Source organism: Primulina eburnea, chromosome 1, assembly GCF_022965805.1.
Source record: "Primulina eburnea isolate SZY01 chromosome 1, ASM2296580v1, whole genome shotgun sequence".
Lineage (NCBI taxonomy): Eukaryota > Viridiplantae > Streptophyta > Magnoliopsida > Lamiales > Gesneriaceae > Primulina > Primulina eburnea.
Genome location: NC_133101.1, coordinates 45,996,482 through 46,018,343, shown reverse-complemented (window position 1 = coordinate 46,018,343; position 21,862 = coordinate 45,996,482). Strand labels below are relative to the sequence as shown.

The 21,862-nt window shown below is 37.4% G+C and overlaps 1 long non-coding RNA gene across 1 annotated transcript; it reads left to right on the top strand.

Moving 5' to 3' along the window:
* The first annotated feature begins 20,842 nt into the window (after positions 1-20,842).
* On the top strand, positions 20,843-21,474 carry LOC140812207 (uncharacterized). Its single transcript, XR_012113624.1, has 3 exons — positions 20,843-20,911; positions 21,027-21,095; positions 21,182-21,474. It is a non-coding gene; the product is annotated as an uncharacterized lncRNA (long non-coding RNA).
* The last annotated feature ends 388 nt before the right edge of the window (positions 21,475-21,862 follow it).

Sequence of the window (21,862 nt, the reverse complement as noted above, 5' to 3'; positions counted from 1 at the left end):
TTAAATGCATTATTTTAAAATTATTTATGTTTGTGCGATGCACGTTAAAATTCCTTTCGAGTTCCATGTTTCAGGCGATTATTCGAGGCGAGATCGAGGAAAGGAGACCGGTGACGATTTTGGCACTTTTAAATGTGGTGTTTTATTTTAAGTTGAGGTTAGGGCATTTTAAATAATTTATTTAGGTTAGCATTTTAAAAGCCTTATTTATGTATTTAGTGATTTAAGATTTTAAAACTCTTAAAGTTAGAATTTTTTATTTTATTGTGCTAATTAGAGAATTTTATAAAATTAATGTGTATTTTATTTCAATTAAGGTAATTGAGTGAGTGAGAGTTTGATTAACTTTAAATTAGTGGTTAATTCATGATGAAGCAATTTATTTTTCCTAATTTCAGCACTAACTCACGTAGTCACCACACACACACTTACACCTTTTTCACACACACAAAGCCGTAAACACACACACACAATCACAATTCATCTAGTTTCATTTTTATTTTTAAGAGTCATAACCTAGGGTACTTGAGAAAACTCAGTAGCCGCCCCTCCCTTCAAAGAATTTCAACAGTTTCGGTGATTTTTTTTCAAGAAAAATCGAGCCACAATCGTCCCGGATCAACCTCGCTTCCTTCACCGCGTCGGTTTCGTCGTTTCGGTATATTATCATCAAAAGGCACGTATATTCTATTTTTCCTGCGTTGATCATGTCATAGTATGTGTTGCGCTGTTTTTATGCGTAAAAATAAATGTGTGAAGTGTAAATTTTGACAGTAATTGTTTAGATCGCATTTTGAACGTTTCTGGATCTGAAAATCTCGTTTTTACTGTTCTTTTTAAAAACTGCAATTTTTCGGTCGCGATTTTGAGAAAACTTTCAACAAGAAAATCGTAGAACTTTTCGATACCTTCGATTTGATATACAATTCGAAGTATTTGGATAAAAAATGAGTGAGTTATGGTGACTTTCGTGGGACTGCTCAAACTGCGTTTTCTGAAAATGTGTTATTGATGTGTTCTTGATGTTTTTGAGTTGTAGGATTCGTTGGGAACCATTGGTGGATCACTGCTGCGTTTGGGTATTGTGAGTATGACATTGGGATAAATTTTGGTGCTTAGTCTTGTGTCCGTAGGCACTTGGTTGCATTAGAAGTCGTAGGAAGTATTTTGGTGTCAAAATTCATGTTAGGGATTATGTTGCGTAGTTGTTGTGAGTCGTCGTTTTTGGGGACTTTTGTTTGAGTCGAATCTCTATTATAGCGTCCTAGGATGAGTCTCGCTAGCTTGGTTCATGATTCATATAATTTAGTAGAAGTTTTAAGCTTCGTGTCGCGGAGTCCAGAAGATTCGGCGCCCGAGCGGTAATATTTTACCGGTCGAGCGCCACTCTTTCTGTTCGAGTATTTTACCCAGAAGGCTCGGCGTTCGAGCGGTAATTTATTATCGCCCGAAAGCGGACCTTGGAGCGCGAGCGTTAAGGTTTTACCGCCCGAGCGCGGCCCCATCTGTAAAAATATTTTGTTCTTTCTTCTTTTCAATTCTATAGTGAGTTCATGTCGTTTATTTTTTGGGAAATGTTCACACATCATTTTAGAGATTGTTCGGGGTTCGATGTCATGGGTTAGTACGACGATTTAATGAGTCCAAGTCCCGATAGATCTAGAATTTCATAAGCTATCTATTTAATTCGGTGGTGAGCAAGAATACCAACGTCTAAGTATGCAAGTTAAGTGTTGAAATTTATGTTAGTATGTGCAGCAGTGGTCCCAAGCGAGATCCAACGAATCCTATAACGCCAAGTAAGTATGTTTGACGTGCAGAAAAAATATTTTAAGTTTTCGAGGTATGCTATATGTCTTGTGACGAAATTATGTTTAGGATTGGAAAGCGTTAAATTATGAATGGGGACCAATCCGCCCGTTAAATTATTAACGGGTTTAGATCTAGATTGGAAAGCGTTACCTTATGAACGAGGACCAATCAGCCCGTTAAGTTATGAACGGGGATCTCATGTATGTGGTAGTAGATTCGTCCCTGTCAGCCCAGTACTGTTGTTTAGTCTGATCAGGCGATTATGTTATGGGTCACTTGCATTGAAACATATCTCTACGCAAAATGATAAAGCTATGTACGTTCAAGTATGTTCAAGTTTTCAGACATGTTTAAGAAAAGTTTATGTTGATGGAACGTCTAATTATGTATGCACGTATGTTCAGGTTTTCATATGCAAGTCAAGTTTTAAGTATGTATGTCATATTTTAAAGTTGCATGTGATCTTATTATGTAGTAATTGTTACTTCCAGTTTATACGTGTTGAGTCTTTAGACTCACTAGACTTGATCGATGCAGGTGAGGATGTTATGAAGAGGCTGGAGGTGGGGACCAAGGAGCATGCTTAGACTGAGCGGGAGGCTAAACCCAAGGACCGTCATGTTTTAAGTCTTATGAAAACATTTAATACTTTTTTCAAACTTTAAACTTCAAACCTTTGTTGCAACAACTCGTAAGACGTACAGTTTATTTCTTTTATCGAATTTTGAATGTTCACGTTTATTTAAGAAAATTTTAAATTTTTCCGCAAATTTTAAGTAGTAAAAAGTACGGTACGGTACAGTGGCAGTAGAGTCCCACAATATCAATATTTTCCAAACAGAAAATACGGATATACTGTAATCTTTTGTCATCATCGGCATCGATCTCCTCAAACCTCAACAACATTTCTGCATCAAAAACCCCATGTAACAGATGAGATTGCAAGCAAAGACATGCACTGGAAGCGCAGCTAACACAAATGGTGCATAGAGACGATAATACATTGTTTTTCCATAATAAATATATCCCACACATTGGAATTTGAAAGCTAAGTGAATTTTTACATTGTATACAACATATCAGATTAGTTAATGATATCAAACTGAACCCAGATTTTGTAGCCAAGGTTTGACAATATCCAATTGCGATGCTCAAATAATCAACAAAGACAATCGCAACACTAACCTACATACAAAGACAGAGAATATTGACATGATTAAGAATACACTTACTTTGTGATGATGTCGTTACTTTTTGAATGGTTGTTAAAAAAAATATATTCCCATTTTTCTGATATAAAGCCTGTATGAAGAAAAAAAATAGTTGTATAAAACTAATATTTATGATGTACAATAACATTTATGTTCTAGGAAGCTAGAACTAATGTGAAACAAATATTCACAAGCTCCGTTTCGTCAAGCTCTGTTTCATCAACCTACCTGGAATTTTTACCAAATATACAGTTCAAGATCATGAGCAGAATGTTCATGTGATTTAGTGTATTTACTATCAATACCAGAATATGTGCTCAAAGGCAGCATTTATTGAAGAAAATAGAAAAATGATGGATTTGGGTCATTGTAACACGGACCACTTCATCAATACTTTGCATACATATTCGTAAATATAATCTTGTATGCAATCCTCCCACTCGGATCGCACTTCATCAATTTCTTCCTTAGAGTACTATGTGTGAGAACCCGGATATTTCGAAGAAAAGCAACTCAAAAGGCTCGGAAAGTAGCTCAAAAAGAAGCCGAGGCAATGCAAAACCTTGAGAATTGAGGGTACGTCACTTGGCAAAGAAACCCTCAGCTCATAAGTTAAAACCCTCAGCTCAAGGAAGCTCCAAGATTCTTGGAAAAGAAACCCTCGGCTCATAAGCTAAAACCCTCAGCTCAAGGAAGCTCATTGATTGTCGGGGAGGAAATCCCTAGCTCGTGAATTCAATATCCTAGTTCAAAGAAGCACATCCTTTCTTGTTTTAAAAGAACCAAAATGGAGCTAGAAGAAGAGCTAAAGGATTGGACAAATTTAATGTGCAAGAATGACGTTTGAGTTAATCAAGAAGAGGAGCTAAAGGTTTGGACAAACTTATTGTGCGAGAGATGACCATTGAGTTAACCAAGGAAGGAGCTAAATGAGCTAAAGGTTTGGAAAACTTATTATACAAGAAATGACCATTAAGAAAACCAATGAAGGAGCTAAGGGAGGAGCTGAGGGACTAGGACACATTTATGGTGCAGGAAATGACTCTTGGTGCTTGAGATGGCCTTGATTATATTTATATCATTTCTTGGAGCCCAATATTTCGGCCATGGGGTGTTGAGAAGACACTTTGGCACCTATAAATACCACTCAAGGTGTAGAAGAAACCACACCTAAAATTCAGCAAGAAAAATCGGCTCCTTTCCCCTCCAAAACCACCTCTCGACCGTCTCTTGCAAGAAGGAAGAAGGAGGAGTTGCTCCTGCTTTTCAGTGCTGTAATCTACTGTCCATACTGTCGTGAAGATCTTGTCCAGGTTCGGTCATCACTCGGCCAAAATCCAGCAAGTTTCGTTCAACCAAGTTCTCCACATTTCGAACCGTAACTTCAAGAAATGCAAGTGGGTTTTTGTTACGTATATTTTTGTATTTTAAAGTTTTCATTTAAATAATATGACATTCTTGTATGTGTGTCTCCTTTTTCTAAAATTCAGTCTATTTTGTTTTAAAATTTCGATCGATTATATGTTTTCTTCTATTCTTCGAAATTATTTGATTCCATTGTATCCGTCTGAAATTCTAATAAGTTCTGTCTGATTACTTTTGAATTCTGTGTTGCACTGTTACAAATTGATTTGAAATGGGACAATAATTGTAATTCTGTCTGGCTCCCATGGGTGGGTATAAAACCATGTTCTGTCTGGCCCCCATCGGTGGGTATAAAACCGTGTTCTGGCCTCACCCCTTAGAAGACTAACATATTGGGGACAATCTGACCATGGAAATGAGATTAATAACAGTGTTGTGTCTGTTCTGAATTGATCAGATCTGTTTCTGAATTACTCTGAATCATCTGTTAACTTCTATCTCATATTCGATTCGTACCTGTTATTATAAATTAAAAGTAATAAGATTTGAAAGTTTGTTAAAAAAATGTTTTAAAGACTAAGTTCTATATGTATCAATGGAAATCGATCGACCCCCACATGCTGAGTGCTTCCCAAACACTCACCCCTTACAAATTTCAGATAAAAATGAAGAACAACTGAATGATGAAGAGCAGGAAGCATTCTGGGGATGGTGATCGAAAGACGAGATCAAGAATTGAGATTTTTATTCTTTTCCTTTTTTTAGTTTCTGTATTTGCAACTCTAATGTATTTTATTCTATTGTCAATGTAAAGACAATGTCTTATTATTGAAAAAGACTGGTTATTTGGCATTTCGATATGAGGCTTATTTTTTTTCAAGAAATTGTTAAACAATGCTGGATGTAATCGACGATTCGGACACGGGGCGTGAAATTTAAGTGGTATCAGAGCCGCCAGGTTCATAATCCCACTCGGATTTTGTTAGACAAAATTTGACAAGGCAAAAGCCTAGTGAATTCCCATCTGAAGTCAACTCACCCATCAGATTAATTCACGTCTTATTTCGTGATCATTTCCTTTGAAATTCGAAGTCTATCTCCTTCAATCATTCTAAAATTTCTAGTATAGAAAGTTCCACGAAAACTTTGTTTCAATCCAAATTTTTTACCTTTCTATCCTTTACTTTGATACTATTCTGAAATTTTACCTCAATTTATTCTAGTAAATGGATGCCCTTGTACTCATGATCAAGATGCCCTTCGCATGAGTCAACTTACCATTGAAAACCAAACAAAAGAGATTGCAACCCTAAAGGCTCAACTCTCTAGAGGAAAACAAGGGAAACAAGAACTCATGGAGATTAAGAACCTGCTTCAAACTTATATACAGCGTCTCACCCATTACCTTGATCGAGCAGAGAGCCAGCTCGCCCAAACACTATGTAACCTATCTCACGTGGTACGACTAGCTTCCTCTAATAGAAAGTTGATAGTAAGGATTAAAACTGGGAAGGATCTTGCTAACCGCTCTCTTCATCAACATGAAGAACTTGCTAGTAAGCAAAAACGTTACATCGCCAAGCTTCATGGTGCTATGGATAGACTGCAAGAAAAAAATAACTATATGCACCTTGTCGTGGAAAACGTGGAAGAAGAAGAAGCACCCAATAATGGAAAAATAAATGTTACGCCTTAAACGCATACAAATCTCGAGGATCAGATTAATGTTTTTAATGCTGTAACATATCCCAAAGTTTTTGTTTTGATGATACCAAAACTTGGATTAAAAATGTACTAATGTTTTATATTGAGGCATGCAGGAAATTAAGAACAAGGTTACGTTCGGAAGATCCGAAATTTGGTTCGGACGTTCCGAAATTGTGCCAATCAGAAGCAAAATAGAAGCTGTTCGGAAGCTGCGAGGAGCAAGTTCGGACGTTCCGAAGACTGGATCGGACGTTCCGAACACAAGCAATCAAATCACTTCAATCCGGAGACAAATTGATCTGACTGTTGATTGAGTAGATTTCGGACGCTACGATGGACATGATCGGAAGCTACGAAGTGTTGAAGATTTCAAATCTCCGAAAACGCGGGAATGTTCGGACGGTACGAACTGGAGTTCGGACCTTCCGAAGTTGTTTATGCACTGTCTAAAAGAACTGTTCAGAAGAAACGAAGTTTGATCGGTCCCTCCGAAGCATATGTTCGGAACCTACGAAGTCAAGAACGGAAGATTCGAAGTCATTCCAGAATTACGCAAATTGATTTCAATCACATCGGACGTTCCGAAGTATAAACAGAAGATCCGAACCTTGGCGTCCAATACTAGTATAAATAAGCCTTTGAGGATGCATTCTCAATCATCCCACTCCATTCTCTCTTGTCTCTTACAAAGCTTTCTACTATCTCTTGTGTGCGTTGATTAAAAGAGTTGTAATATCAAAAGAGTTGTAGAAAAAGAGTGAAAGTAATACTCTCGAGTGGGTTGTAAAGTTCGTGGCTATCCTTGGAGCCCTCAAGGCCAAGTAGACGCATCGAGGCGTGGTTGTAAAAGCTAGCTTGGAGCTCCTAAAGCCAAGTCGTCATAGTGATACCTCGATCCTCATCGAGAAGGGGAGACGTAGACGATTCTTCGTCGAACTTCCATAAACATCTCTATCCCTCTTTACTTTACGCATTTACTTTACTACGCATTTATTTTACGCACTTACTTTACGCATTCATTTTTATTTGTGATTGTCCCTCAAGTCTTCCGCTTGCAATTTTTGCAAACTCGTTTTAAAAACGCTAAAGGGCCTTAAAGAACCTATTCACCCCCCCTTTAGGTTCTTCAAGTGGTATCAGAGCCTAGTTTTTCAAAATCTTTTAAAATGGCCAATCTAGCAAGCGAGTATGCCCAAGGACAATCCACAAATCGTCCCCCTCTTTTCAATGGTACCAATTACGGATATTGGAAGAATAGAATATCTCTATACATCCAATCCGTCGATTACGACCTTTGGAAAATAACGGTGAAAGGTCCCTATATCCCCATGAAAACGGTGGATGATAAGGAAATTCCTAAGGGAATGGATGACCTCACCAAGGACGATATGAAACTTATCTCTCAAAATGCTAAAGCTATGAATATTCTTCATTGTTCCCTAGATATGAATGAATACAACCGAATCTCGGCTTGCACCTCCGCCAAAGAGATTTGGGACAAATTGGAGATTTGCCACGAGGGAACCAATCAAGTCAAAGAAACGAAGATAGATCTTCTCCAACTCAAGTACGAGACCTTTGAGATGGAACCCAAGGAGGATATCGACACCATATTCCGGCGGCTCACCCAAATCATCAATGAGCTTGCCCAACTTGGTGAGAACTACCCAACTAAACAAGTGTGGAGGAGAGCCCTTCGAGCACTACCGGCGGAATGGGATGCAAAGCGCACGGCTATCATTGAATCCAACAAGGGAGAAAGCCTAACATTTCTTACTTCCGCGCTTTTGGATCAAAATGCTTCATCCACAACAATGGTAAGGACAACCTGGGTAAGTTCGATGCTAAATCGGACAAAGGTATCTTTCTTGGTTACTCTACTTCTAGCAAAGCATATAGAGTCTTTAATAAACGCACTTTACTAGTTGAAGAATCTATTCATGTCATATTTGATGAAACTAACCCTTGCTTGCCTAGACCTGTTGTTTCTGATGATGATGATATAGATATCCTTGGCGAAGAGTTGGAGTCCACAAGCCTAGATGATGTTCCTAAAGATCAAGAGGACGCACCTCTTCCGAAGGAGTGGATTACGCACAAGGATCATCCCATGGACCTCATCATTGGTAGCCCATCGAAGGGAGTATCTACTCGCTCCTCTAATATGTGCAATTATCTTGCTTTTCTTTCTCACATAGAGCCTAAGAACATAGAAGAAGCTTTACTTGATGATTCTTGGATTATTGCTATGCAAGATGAACTAAATGAATTTAGAAGGAATAAAGTTTGGAATCTTGTACCTAGACCCACTGATAGACCTGTCATAGGAACTAAATGGGTATTTAGGAACAAGTTAGATGAGCATGGTACAATCACTAGAAATAAAGCTAGGCTAGTAGCTAAAGGATATAGTCAAGAAGAGGGAATTGATTATGATGAGACTTATGCCCCTGTTGCTAGACTAGAATCCATTCGCATGCTACTTGCTTTTGCTTGCTCTAGAGACTTTAAATTGTTTCAAATGGATGTTAAAAGTGCTTTTCTTAATGGTGATTTGAAAGAAGAAGTGTATGTTGAGCAACCTGTTGGTTTTGAAGATGTGCACTTATCTGATTATGTGTATAAACTTGATAAGGCTTTGTATGGTTTGAAACAAGCTCCTAGAGCTTGGTATGAGAAATTGTCTACTTTCTTGCTGTCTAATGGTTTTTGTAGGGGTAAAGTTGATATTACCTTGTTTACCTTGACTAAAGATAATGATTTGCTGATAGTACAAATATATGTAGATGATATTATTTTTGGTGCTACTAATGAACACTTGTGTAGAGAATTTTCTAAGCTTATGCAGGATCACTTTGAGATGAGCATGATGGGCGAGCTCAACTACTTCCTTGGTCTCCAAATCAAGCAATGCAAGGATGGTTTCTTTGTCAACCAAGGGAAGTACATCAAGGAGATGCTCAAAAGGTTTGGGATGGAGTCTTCCAAAGCCTCATCCACACCTATGAGCACGACAGTCAGACTCGACAAAGATGAGGGAGGTGTTCCTCATCTTGGCTACTTCGGAATCACCGTTCCTTATTCGGATGCTTCGTTTCACTTCAGATCCACCGAACGTGTTCGGATCGTTCGAGGATGCGGATTCTTAGCTTATGTTTTTGTTATTTTTGTTTATTTTATCTTTATGCATCATTGTATAAAAGACTTGCATTTATTAGTGGATATTTTACCTGTTTATTTGTCTCTCTTTATGCTTATGTCTTTTTGATTATCGTAAAAAAGGGGAGAATTTATTTGGTTAAAATTGCTATTAATTCAACCTCTTAGACTTGTTATTTGATTAAGGGGGAGTTATTTAATAACCATTAGATTATGTTGATTATTGTTTCTCAATTTTTAACCAAGTTTTGTGATCATCAAAAAGGGGGAGATTGTTACGCCTTAAACGCATACAAATCTCGAGGATGAGATTAATGTTTTTAATGCTGTAACATATCCCAAAGTTTTTGTTTTGATGATACCAAAACTTGGATTAAAAATGTACTAATGTTTTATATTGAGGCATGCAGGAAATTAAGAACAAGGTTACGTTCGGAAGATCCGAAATTTGGTTCGGACGTTCCGAAATTGTGCCAATCAGAAGCAAAATAGAAGCTGTTCGGAAGCTGTGAGGAGCAAGTTCGGACGTTCCGAAGACTGGATCGGACGTTCCGAACACAAGCAATCAAATCACTTCAATCCGGAGACAAATTGATCTGACTGTTGATTGAGTAGATTTCGGACGCTACGATGGACATGATCGGAAGCTACGAAGTGTTGAAGATTTCAAATCTCCGGAAACGCGGGAATGTTCGGACGGTACGAACTGGAGTTCGGACCTTCCGAAGTTGTTCATCCACTGTCTAAAAGAACTGTTCAGAAGAAACGAAGTTTGATCGGTCTCTCCGAAGCATATGTTCGGACCCTACGAAGTCAAGAACGGAAGATCCGAAGTCATTCCAGAATTACGCAAATTGATTTCAATCACATCGGACGTTCCGAAGTATAAACAGAAGATCCGAACCTTGGCGTCCAAGACTAGTATAAATAGGCCTTTGAGGATGCATTCTCAATCATCCCACTCCATTCTCTCTTGTCTCTTACAAAGCTTTCTACTATCTCTTGTGTGCGTTGATTAAAAGAGTTGTAATATCAAAAGAGTTGTAGAAAAAGAGTGAAAGTAATACTCTCGAGTGGGTTGTAAAGTTCGTGGCTATCCTTGGAGCCCTCAAGGCCAAGTAGACGCATCGAGGCGTGGTTGTAAAAGCTAGCTTGGAGCTCCTAAAGCCAAGTCGTCATAGTGATACCTCGATCCTCATCGAGAAGGGGAGACGTAGACGATTCTTCGTCGAACTTCCATAAACATCTCTATCCCTCTTTACTTTACGCATTTGCTTTACTACGCATTTATTTTACGCACTTACTTTACGCATTCATTTTTATTTGTGATTGTCCCTCAAGTCTTCTGCTTGCAATTTTTGCAAACTCGTTTTAAAAACGCTAAAGGGCCTTAAAGAACCTATTCACCCCCCCTTTAGGTTCTTCAATAACAGTAATGATGGAGAGATGATAAGATAGGCTAGACTAGTATTATGGTTATATGATACGATAAGAAAGAAGTGCAATATTTCTTTGGGAATTTACAAAAATAAATTGAATTATATTTTTTGGAATGTACCTATCAGTTATAAGTTGAATTATATTTTTGGGAATACACATATTTGATATAATTTAACTTATCTTTTTGGGAATCTACCTATCGAAGATAAGCTTCCGACTTAACATGAAATGTTTGACTCGGGGATAATAAATTATTTATGAAAATATGATATAATAATTATATAAGTTTTGATGTTTAGACATAGAAGTTGATTTTTGTGTCAATATTTGGTGATTGGAGAAAGCTTTTCTTCCTTGACTCTCAAGAACCTCCTTTTGTACGTGAGTTGTTGGTGAGAGCTTTTCCAATTTGATTCTTCAAATCTTCTATAGCGGCCGTTTCTTGTGTTTGATGGTAGGCTTTTGGGTTTTTTAATTATTGAAGCTAAAAAAGGCCACTAATCTCTTAATTAACCCTTAATCTTAAAATATAAAATAATAGATAATATTTTTTCTAGATTTTCCCTCCTTGCAATTTTTGGCAGTTGAAATATCGTCACAAGGCGTGGCCACGCCTTATTCCAGGACTTTTTGCACTTTAATTTAATATTCGTGTTTTGTTCAAGTATTTGTTGATTTATGATTTATTTATACGAAAGTTGTATCTCTGTTAATCTGACAATTTAATCTGGCTCTTTGAGTATATAAGAATGTCGTCAATGAACACTATGACGAACAGATCTAGGTAGAGCTGGAATACTCGGATCATCAAGTCCATGAAAATTGCTGGAGCATTAGTCAGTCCGAAAGGAATAACTAAGAACTCGTAATGCCCATACCTTGTCCTGAAGGCTTTCTTGCGAACATTTGCATCTTTCACCTTCAGCTGGTGATACCCTGATCGAAGATCTATTTTAGAGAACACTGTAGCACCCTGCAACTGATAGAACAAGTCCTCGATCCTTGGAAGTGGGTATTTATTCTTGATCGTCACCTTGTTCAGTTCCCGGTAATCGATACACAGCCTCATGCTCCCGTCTTTCTTCTTCACAAAGAGCACTGGTGCGTCCCATGGTGAGAAACTAGGGCGAATGATTTCCTTGTATAGGATCTCCTGAATCTGCTGTTTGAGCTCTAACATCTCAGCTGGAGCTGACCGGTACGGTGCCTTCGAGATTGGCATGTTGCCTGGAATGAGATCAATCGCAAACTCCACCTCTCTCTCTGGTGGAAGGCTTGTGACGTCATCTGAAAAAAGACGTGAGGAAAATCTCTGATAACTGGTACATCAGTTATAGAAGGGGTGAGCATTTCAGGTGTTGAAATAACGTTGGCCAAGAAAGCCTGACAACCCTTGTGCATACGTCTCCGCGCTTGCATGCAAGAGATCATGCGAGGGAAACTCCTACATCTAGCGGGCTCGAAGAGAAACTGCTCCATGCCTAAAGGTCTTACTAACACTGACCTTTTCTGGAAATCAATGAGGACTCTATTCTTTGTCAGCCAGTCCATTCCCAAAATGATATAAAATTCTGGCATCGGCAACACAATCAAAGCGGCATACACTAGGTGGCCCTGCAGTTCCAGATAGATATCTCTTACCACGCTAGTAGTTGACAATCCTTCCCCTGATGGAACTGTCACTGAATAACTCACGTCGAGTCCAATAGACTCGACGTCCAGGTGACTAGCGAATGTCTCTGAAATAAAAGAGTGAGTGGCTCCTGAATCTATCAGGGCCTTCGTAGCTAATCTCTTAATGAAAATATTTCCTGAGAGACGTTAGCACAACACAACACTTATATTCCAAAATTTCTAACCTTGACCTCATACATAATAGAAATCTCTACACTCAGTCACAAAATTACTAAGTAGCACACTAATAATTCCGATTCAAATTCAAAACATGCATGGAGAAATAATATTGAGCTTAAGTAGAAAAGTTTACCAGTCAGCAGTGTCGTGTCTGGGTTCGCCTCCTGAGCATGCATGGCGAACACTCTCCCCTAGGTCGGCTGCCTCCACTATGGGCACTGCTTCAACATGTGGTCACTTGCTCCGCATTTGAAACACTTGCCTGACCCTTACAAACATAGTCCCGGGTGCTGGCGGTTGCACTTCGGGCACACCGGGTGTTCTCCTGACCTCTGTGGCGCCTTCTGCTGTGGCATAGGAACCTTGCCCTTTGGCGGTCCCTGATAAGGCTTCTTCCCTGGTTGCCCCTGGAACGGCCTCTTAAACTGAGGTCGCTGATGTTGTGGGGCCTGATACGGCCTCTTGCCCTGCCTATCAACCTCGATATCTCTCTGGTCCTGCTCGGCCGCCAAGGCTCTAGATACTGCAACGGCATAGGTAGTCAGACCAGCAACCCTAACATCACGGCGCAAGATCGGCCGCAACCCATCCATGAAATGCCTCAGCTTCCCTTGGGCATCATTAGTTATCAGGGATACAAAGTGACACCCCCTCTCAAACTTCCTCACAAATTCCGCAACGCTGCTATCCCCCTAACGCAACGTCATGAACACCCTAGTCAATCTGGAGCGTACTTCCTCAGTGAATTACTTGGAGTAAAATACCTCCTTAAATCCATTCGACGTCAGTGTTTTCATGTTAACTGACACTAATGCAATTTCCCACCATAGTCTGGTGTCTGCAGTCAACAAGAAGGTGGCACATCTAACCTTGTCTGCATCTGCCAGTTCCATAAAGTCAAATATCACCTCGATGGATTTAATCCATCCCTCCGCTATCATCGGGTCAGTCGTCCCCGAACACTCTTTCGGACTGATCCTCCTAAATCGTTCATACATAGCTTCCGGTCGAGGCCTCGCCCCTGCATCCACTACAGCGTGGTTCGACGACTGTCCTCACTGTACCAAGACGAGTCTTTCCAGCGTGCTTATGCCCTCACTCACACATACTCTAGGAAACTTCCCAGGAGGTCACCCATTCCAAAATTACCCCAAGTGAAGCACGCTTAACTTTGGAGCTCTTATGTGATCGAAAAGAAGATGCACCTTACCTACAAATATTTTAAGCCCTCTTCATCTGCACAGTCCCATACCTGAACAGTTTCCGAATCTCTCTTCTTCCAGTGTAAGATCGGTTCATCCATGTTTCCTCCGCCTAGAAACCTGCAAGGAGCCGCTCATTGTTCGTGCAACCTCATGGCACCAACGATCACCCCACCCTCTTCGGCCTCGGCCTAACATGCCCACCAGCTTCCGCTTGGTTCGTCCCCGAACTACACCGTATCGACCAAGTTTAGTGAGTCTAAAGACTCAACACGTATAAACTGGAAGTAGCAAGTAATACGAAATAAAACCATATGCAACTTCAAAATAGTACCTACATACTTGAACTTGAAAGTGCGTATAAAAGCTTGAACTTACATACATACATAGACGTGCCATAACGTGAAACTTTTCTTAAACATGCTTGCATACTTGTACATACTTGAACATACATAAACTTCATCATTTTGCGTAGATGCATGTTTCAAAGCAAGTGACCCATAACATAAATCGCCTGATCAGACTAAACCATTATACTGGGCTGACAAAGAAAAATCCACTGCCAAAAATATGAGATCCCCACTCATGCTTTAACGGGTGGAGTGGTCCCCGTTCATGATTTAACGCTTTCCAATCCTGATCGAAACTCGTTCATGCTTTAACAGGGTGGATTGGTCCCTGGTCATGCTTTACCGCTTTCCAATCTCATATCTCATGCATAAATTGGTCACAAGACATTTAGCATACCTCAAAATCTTGAAATATTTTCTTTGCACGTCGAACATAATTACTTTGCGTTGAAGGATTCGTTAGATTTCGCTTGGGCCACTGCTGCAACATACTAACATGAATTCGAATACTTAACTGGTGTAACTTAGACATAATAATCATGCTTATACACAAGCTCATTCATTTCCTTAAGACGTTCTAAGATTTCCTTGACTCGACCTTATTAAACTTTGCACTAAAATAAGGTATCGAACCTCAAATGATTCAACATAATTTTCCCAAAATGGAGTACACATCGAACCTCAAATGATTCAACATAATTTTCCCAAAATGGAGTACACGGACCCCGTGCCCAGGTCCGGCTCTAGTTCCGTGTAGGTACTGTAAGATGTGTCGTGCAGAAAAGGGAAGGCACGGACCCCGTGCCTAGGTCCGTGTAGATACTGTAAAAAATCACTTCGAAAAAATCAAAGGCATGGACCTCGTGCCAGGGTCCGTGTACCCACTGTTGACGCAAACCAACGGAAATTTAATACACGTGACGCTTAATCTCCTTAGCTAGATTGTACGGACTATGAATCGACACCTCGAGACCCATCCTAGGATACCATAACACTGACTCGAGCCTATTCAATTGTCCCAAAACAACCACATATCGCAAGTAACTCAACAACCCGAGAACACGACTTTTGACAACAAAACGAATTTTTTGACGACTACTCAATCTCCCAAGTGCCTAACGACAAGAAACGAAAAGTCAATCACCATCCCAACATCATAAACGACATACCTAAATGCAGCAGCGATCACCTGTCGATTCTCAACGAAGCTTGCAACCATAAAACTTCAAGAACGCATCACTAACATGATTTTTAGAAAATGCAGTTTGAGCAGTCCCACAAAAAACACCATAACTCACTCAATATTTATCCAAATATTTCTTATTTTATATCAAATCGAAGGTATCAAAAAGTTCTACGTTTGATATGTTTAAATTTTTTCCATAAAAGCGACCGAAATACCTCAGTATTTAAAAGAACAGTAAAAACGAGTTTTGAGATCTAAAAACTCCTTCAAAACACATCCAATAAATTTTCTGCTCAAACTACTACATAACATACTCATGTTTTCACACAAAACACATTAAATTAATACTTTGACAAGATCGACACAGGAAAAAAAGAATATACCTTTCTTTAAATCTTTAACGTTACCGAAATGACGATTCCGACGCAGGAAGGAAGCGAGGTTGATCCGGGACGAATGTTGCACTATTTTCTTGTAATGAAAGTGAAGAAAGTTTGCTGGAAATTTAGAGGAAAGGGTGCGGCTGCTGTAAGATATAAGAACCATAGGTTTTCTCTTCTCAAAATAATAAAAGTTTGAATGAAATATGTGTGTGTTGTGTCATGTATAGGTGTGTGTAAAAGTGTGTGTGTGCGTGAGTTTTGTGTTTAATTAGGGAATTAAATGGCTTAATTACAAAATTAAAAATATTAATTAAAAATGCTAATAAAAAGGCTAATTAAAATGTTAATCCTCACTACAATCCAAGTCCCTAATTTAAAATACAAAGCACACTTGCTAAACTTTAAAAATTTAAAATTCTAAACTCACTAAAATAAACTTAGGCTTTTAGAATGCTAAAACTAAATAAATTCTTTAAAATGCCTCATTCTTTACTTAAAATAAAATACCACGTTTAAAATTGCCAAAAATCGTCGACGGTCTCTTTTTCTCGTCCCCGCATCGAGTAATAGCCTGAAATATGAAACTCGAAACACATTTTAACGCGCATCACATAAACATAAATAATTTAAAATAATACATTTAAATAAATCATGCATGGCTAAAACTCATTTTTTAATTTAAATAAATGCTTTAATAATTAAGTAACTGCATTGGTTATACGTGTACTGAATTTTTGCACTACAAAATACTACCCCGAAACCGAGTTTAATTAATTCTTGTATCGACTTTTTATTTATCTTGATTGTGCTATTATTTTCATTACGTTGTTGAAGCGTAGCTAACTTTTATAACGATATCATATTGCGAGTGAGTTCGAGAGATTAGCCCGTGATAGGAACGGGTAGCATAGTTCATGAATATAAAATTTATATAGAAATATGAAGTCGGATATGCGTCGATAGTCATAGTCTGGTAGGGAGAAAGCTAGGGGATTCATAAAACGAAATGCAATTCACCTTTGATAAATAATTAAAGAAATTTAATTACTTCACTAAGTCGAATTAGTTTGGCATAGCTCGAGAGGACGTGTTCAATTGGATAAGAAATCACGTCGAAAGCATAGATCATTGTCGAACGAATTAAATAAATTAGCGAGGCGTAGATGAACCGAGATTCTCAACAAATTCATTTCTCATTGAATATTTAATCAATCATTTACCTTATTTATTTCATCATTTAAGTTATGAATCATTTCTTTGAGTTTTTATTTAATCGTAGTAATCATAAACAGTCATCCAAATTATCGTTGCTAAAGATTTTAATAATTGAGAATAACAATTGTGAAACACAGTCTCTAGAGGAAAGATACTCGTACTCTCGTACACTAGTGAACTAATTATAACCCAAATATAATATCAGACAACGACAATTTTACCAAGGGTACAAATTTTGTTCATGTAATGAAAACTGAAAATTTCAAAGATCAAATTTCCACTAATCCACTTTTTTTTTCAGTTTCCAGTATTGTGAACTCATTAATCAAAACAGACAGTTCAATTCTTCTCAATTAATTATAAGTTAAGCTTACTTCGATATCTTCCATTAAACTCCTTAACCAAAACATTGAATTTGACTATCTCAATGGGAACACATAATCAGATACTTGTGTGACCCTCAGTAGTTCAGAGATACAGCTACATATGGGTTCACAACTTTTTGTGATTCATAATAACATTTATTCTTATCCGGGATTTGAAAGATCGACAACTCATTTTTCTTTAAAATATACTAGAATTTTTTTCTTTCTTAAGCTTTCGGCCGAACACATGCACATATATATAAATATTTTGCATCATTTAAAAATAAACCAATGAACCTACTATTTGAAAATCCAAAAACACAATTCAAAACATTATATCATACACGTCAACCAAACCTAAATTTAGTATTCTTTAAAATAAAGCATAAACATCTTAATCCCTCAAAATATTTCAAAAGCATCATAAGTCATAAAATCTTTAAATAAACTTAAATCATAAACATAATGCAGAAAACTAGCAAAGGTCCTCGGGTTATGTGTACCACAATCCAGCTAGTTCAACCATTAAGTCCTCCATCAAAACCATGCTCACCTACATCAATCACACCTAGTGAGTCTAGTGACTCAGCAAGCCTTAATCATGATAACAAGTAGTACATTTACAATCACATGCATCAATAAAATACTTTTATTAAAAATAACTTTTCATGAATATGCATAACTTTAAACCTTTCATCATAAACATTTCCTTTCATCATATACATATACGTTTTATTTTTATTGAATTCAAATCGTTAATTGTGACTTCGTTTCAGCTGTAGGTCAATGGATCCATCTACGTATAACCATAGTACCAGGCTGCGCGGACATCAGCGAAACTCTCACCCGTTAACTGAGCATTTGTCTTACATATAATCATATCATCATATCCTTTTGATAGAAATACGATCGTCGGGCTTCCTCTAGGGTTTTCTCCATTAACAGTCACCCTTTGAGGCCATTCCCCTCACGATATCCTCAATCATATCTTTTTATGTCACAATCAAGTCACCTCCTTCAACCTTTCATTATTTTCATCACTTTAAAAATCCATGCATATATATATCATTTTCTTTTAAACCAAGCATGCAACACGTCTTTTAACATTAACGTTTCATCATAAAATTCCTTAAACATTTAAAATAAACATTTTAGCATTCATTACAGAATTCAGGGCACTGTCAGGATGTTTAACATTTTTCAATTGTAAAATGACTGTTTTGCTCCTGAAAACCTAACTTTCCTAATTTACCCTTGAACCTTAAAACGACGATCCAATTCCATCCAAACCTAACATACCACCTTAAAATACACCCATAAATATTTCTTAGAGGTAAAATTACGTTTCTCGACTACTTTCCCAAATTTTTTTAATAGCTTAGTCGTATGTCTCGGTCTTAACCCGAATTGACTCGAAACTTAACCAAACTTGAACCATATCTTATTAACACCTAACCATTCCTTATACAACCCAAATCAAGCAAATTAAAGCCCTTGCATAAGCTTGGAACAGCCGTTGAAAATTTGCACTATTTCATTCAAACCCTAGCTTGATCAACTGATATGTCCCTTGACTCCAGCCCTTAACCACCGTGACTAGACCCTAACCAGCCATCCTAGGACCTTGACCGAACACTTAGGACACTCATGGACCAGCCTCTATAGCCCTTACACGACCATCCCTCCAACCTTTACCTTTCAAGCCCTACGCGACCCCGGATAGCAGCCTTCCACCTCCCCTTCCGGACCTTGCACAGCCCGTCTAGGACCATGACTAGACCGCCCTATGACCCTTGAGCACAACCCAAATGGCAGCCCATAGCTCTGCCAACCTAGAACCCAAGTTCGAAACCCTAGGACTCTAGAAAATTAATTTTGTGCATCATGTTACCTTATCTTGTCCAGCCCTTAAACATATGCACCTAAGGATCATTAAACATGTGGAAAAACGCCCTTTATAGTTACCCTACAATGGCAGCCCCTTTGTGCATCGTAAGCAAGAGTGCACCTAAGGATCATTAAACATGTGGAAAAATGTCCTTTATAGTTACCCTACAATGACAGCCCCTTTGTGCATCGTAAGCAAGAGTTTTAAAAGATGAAAACTATAATTTTGTTCATGTTATGCCATAAAAACGAAAATATACAAAGTGTATCATGTTTTTCATGTAATCTTGTATCAAAACATAAAATATGGTGTGAAAGATGAGTGAAGGAAGATTAAGGTGTGCATTTGCGTATTTTACACACGAAAAATCATTTACAATGTGAGAGACGTTGGCGGAGAGATGGAGGATGAAGGCTGGCCACGTTTTCCTTCAAAATCATGTGAATCCCTTCTCAAAAACGTGTGGTGTGTGGCATGTTGCTGCTGTTGGGAGAGACCTAGGGCTTTTGTGTGATGTCTGAATGTGTTTGGAGGTTTAGGGGTAGAGTTTTTGGTTCTTTGTTTGATATAAAATAATTGATACAATCATAACTACGAACTATTCCACTCGATAAGTGATAACCACTTGGGCAGTCTGATAGAAAGTTATTCAGTGCATCATTAAATGATCATTAATTTGTATGAATGAATATCTCTATGCCCTTACCAATATAACGTTGCTTTATGCTAGTATCAAGTTCAAGCGACCTTTATGTTTTAGGCGGCTGGTTCGACTAGAAACAAGTTCAGGATATACGGTACACTTTGCATGATCTTACTTTGCGATTTCAGGTATATCTATTGTATATTCAAGGACTTTGCAACATGCATGATTATTCAGATAAAGTAATTGCCATAATTGGATAAAATCGTAAAATATTATTAAAATAAGAACTATTTTGACATAAGAGCCAATAAATATTTAGTCATAAGTTGACTTGCTCGGCACCTACTTTAACAATAATAACTTTTTATTAAGAACGTCAAATTATTTTAAATGATTTTGTAAACTTGAGAAATATTTAGTTTGGTTTGTGGATAAATGTAAATGCTTCTGATATTATTTTTTTTAAATTACAATGTTGAGGCGTTGTGGATCTCGAATTTGAGACTTGTCCAAATATATTCTTAAATAGAGATAAGATTATAAAATCCAACGGTAAAGGATTCTGATTCTCAGGATAGAAAATATGTGTTGTAAAAAAAAGGATACTAAATATGTGTTAAAATAAATTTCTTTAAAAAAATAGATTTATTTTTTGTTACAAGATATATTAATATTCTAAAATACATAAAATTAAATTGCTCTTTGTTCCAGAAATCTTGAATAGTCTTGAGGATTAACTGCATTATATTGTTACTATTTTTTTTATCGGAAAACTATATATATATAATGTTATTAAGATAGTTGTGCACTTTATTAAGATCGTACAATATGGTTCATAATATCATATCAATCACCACTATTCTAATGGAAAATATGGTGTATATTACAAATTTAATTTAACCCAAGAATATATAGATAATTATAATACTAAAATCACATTCTCAAAACATTGCAAAAATTAAATATGGGGTGTATTAGATAGATAATCTGTTAATACTGGTCATCATCAAGCATATATAAGAGCAACACAACCGCAATGCAACAAGGGATATATAAATATTTGTAAAAATATGGCGATATCATCTGCATATTTTTTCGTGATTTTGGTTCTTTGTACTATTATTCCATGTATGTTAGATAGAACATTTTCTAAATTTTCACTGTAAAAAAATAACCAAGAAGGTATTTCATACAACGTGGCCCATAAAGTTCTAACAAATTATCATTGGTTGTTCTTGTGCAGCTGAATCGAAAACTCTTCCTGGAAACGTCCAAGACGATTCGGCTTTTAATCAAAGCACGTCTTTGCATGGTTGTTTCAAAAATATCGTTTTATATATATAATTTGACATCACATCATGTACAAAGTTCTCAACAAGTATCAAATGTGTTGTGCAGTTGAATCGGAGGGCAATCAGGCAATCGGAAAAAAAGATATGGCCGTTTGCTACAAAGTCTTGCCTGAATATCCATGCCAGAATTTAGAATTCCTCGTCTGTGAACGCAACTGCAAGAGGCTATGCGGAAACGATGCGAACGCTGGCTGCGTCTTGCCTTGGATTGGTGCGCAATTTATGTGTGCCTGTGAATTTAAAGCACCAGATTGCACTAAATTTTACGTATGCTGAGTCTTTGTTACATTTTCTAGTATATTTCAAATAAATCAAAGGAAAATAAGACCACAAAGATAGTTTTTATATTTAATCAGCCATTAAATTGAGTAAAATTATTTCAATGCCTAACTTTTGTCTTTTACAAAAAGAATTTCAGAATACGATTTTGTTTCAAGCGTGATTTCATGGTTCTTAAGAAAATAGTGCCCCATTATATTTCTGCCAGAAAAATAACAGAATTTATATGTATACAACTCCATAAATTCTCTCAAAACAATTAGAGAATTATTTTTGGATTGCTTCAGAAAAATGAAATGAAGAAAACAAAATTGGTATTTTCATTTCAGAAAATAGACTTGTATTCATATTGCATAAACAATCTTTAAGAGAATATATGACTTCTTGAATAAACATACATATTTATGAATAGATACTTGTTCATTGGATTATTTTATGAACACATACT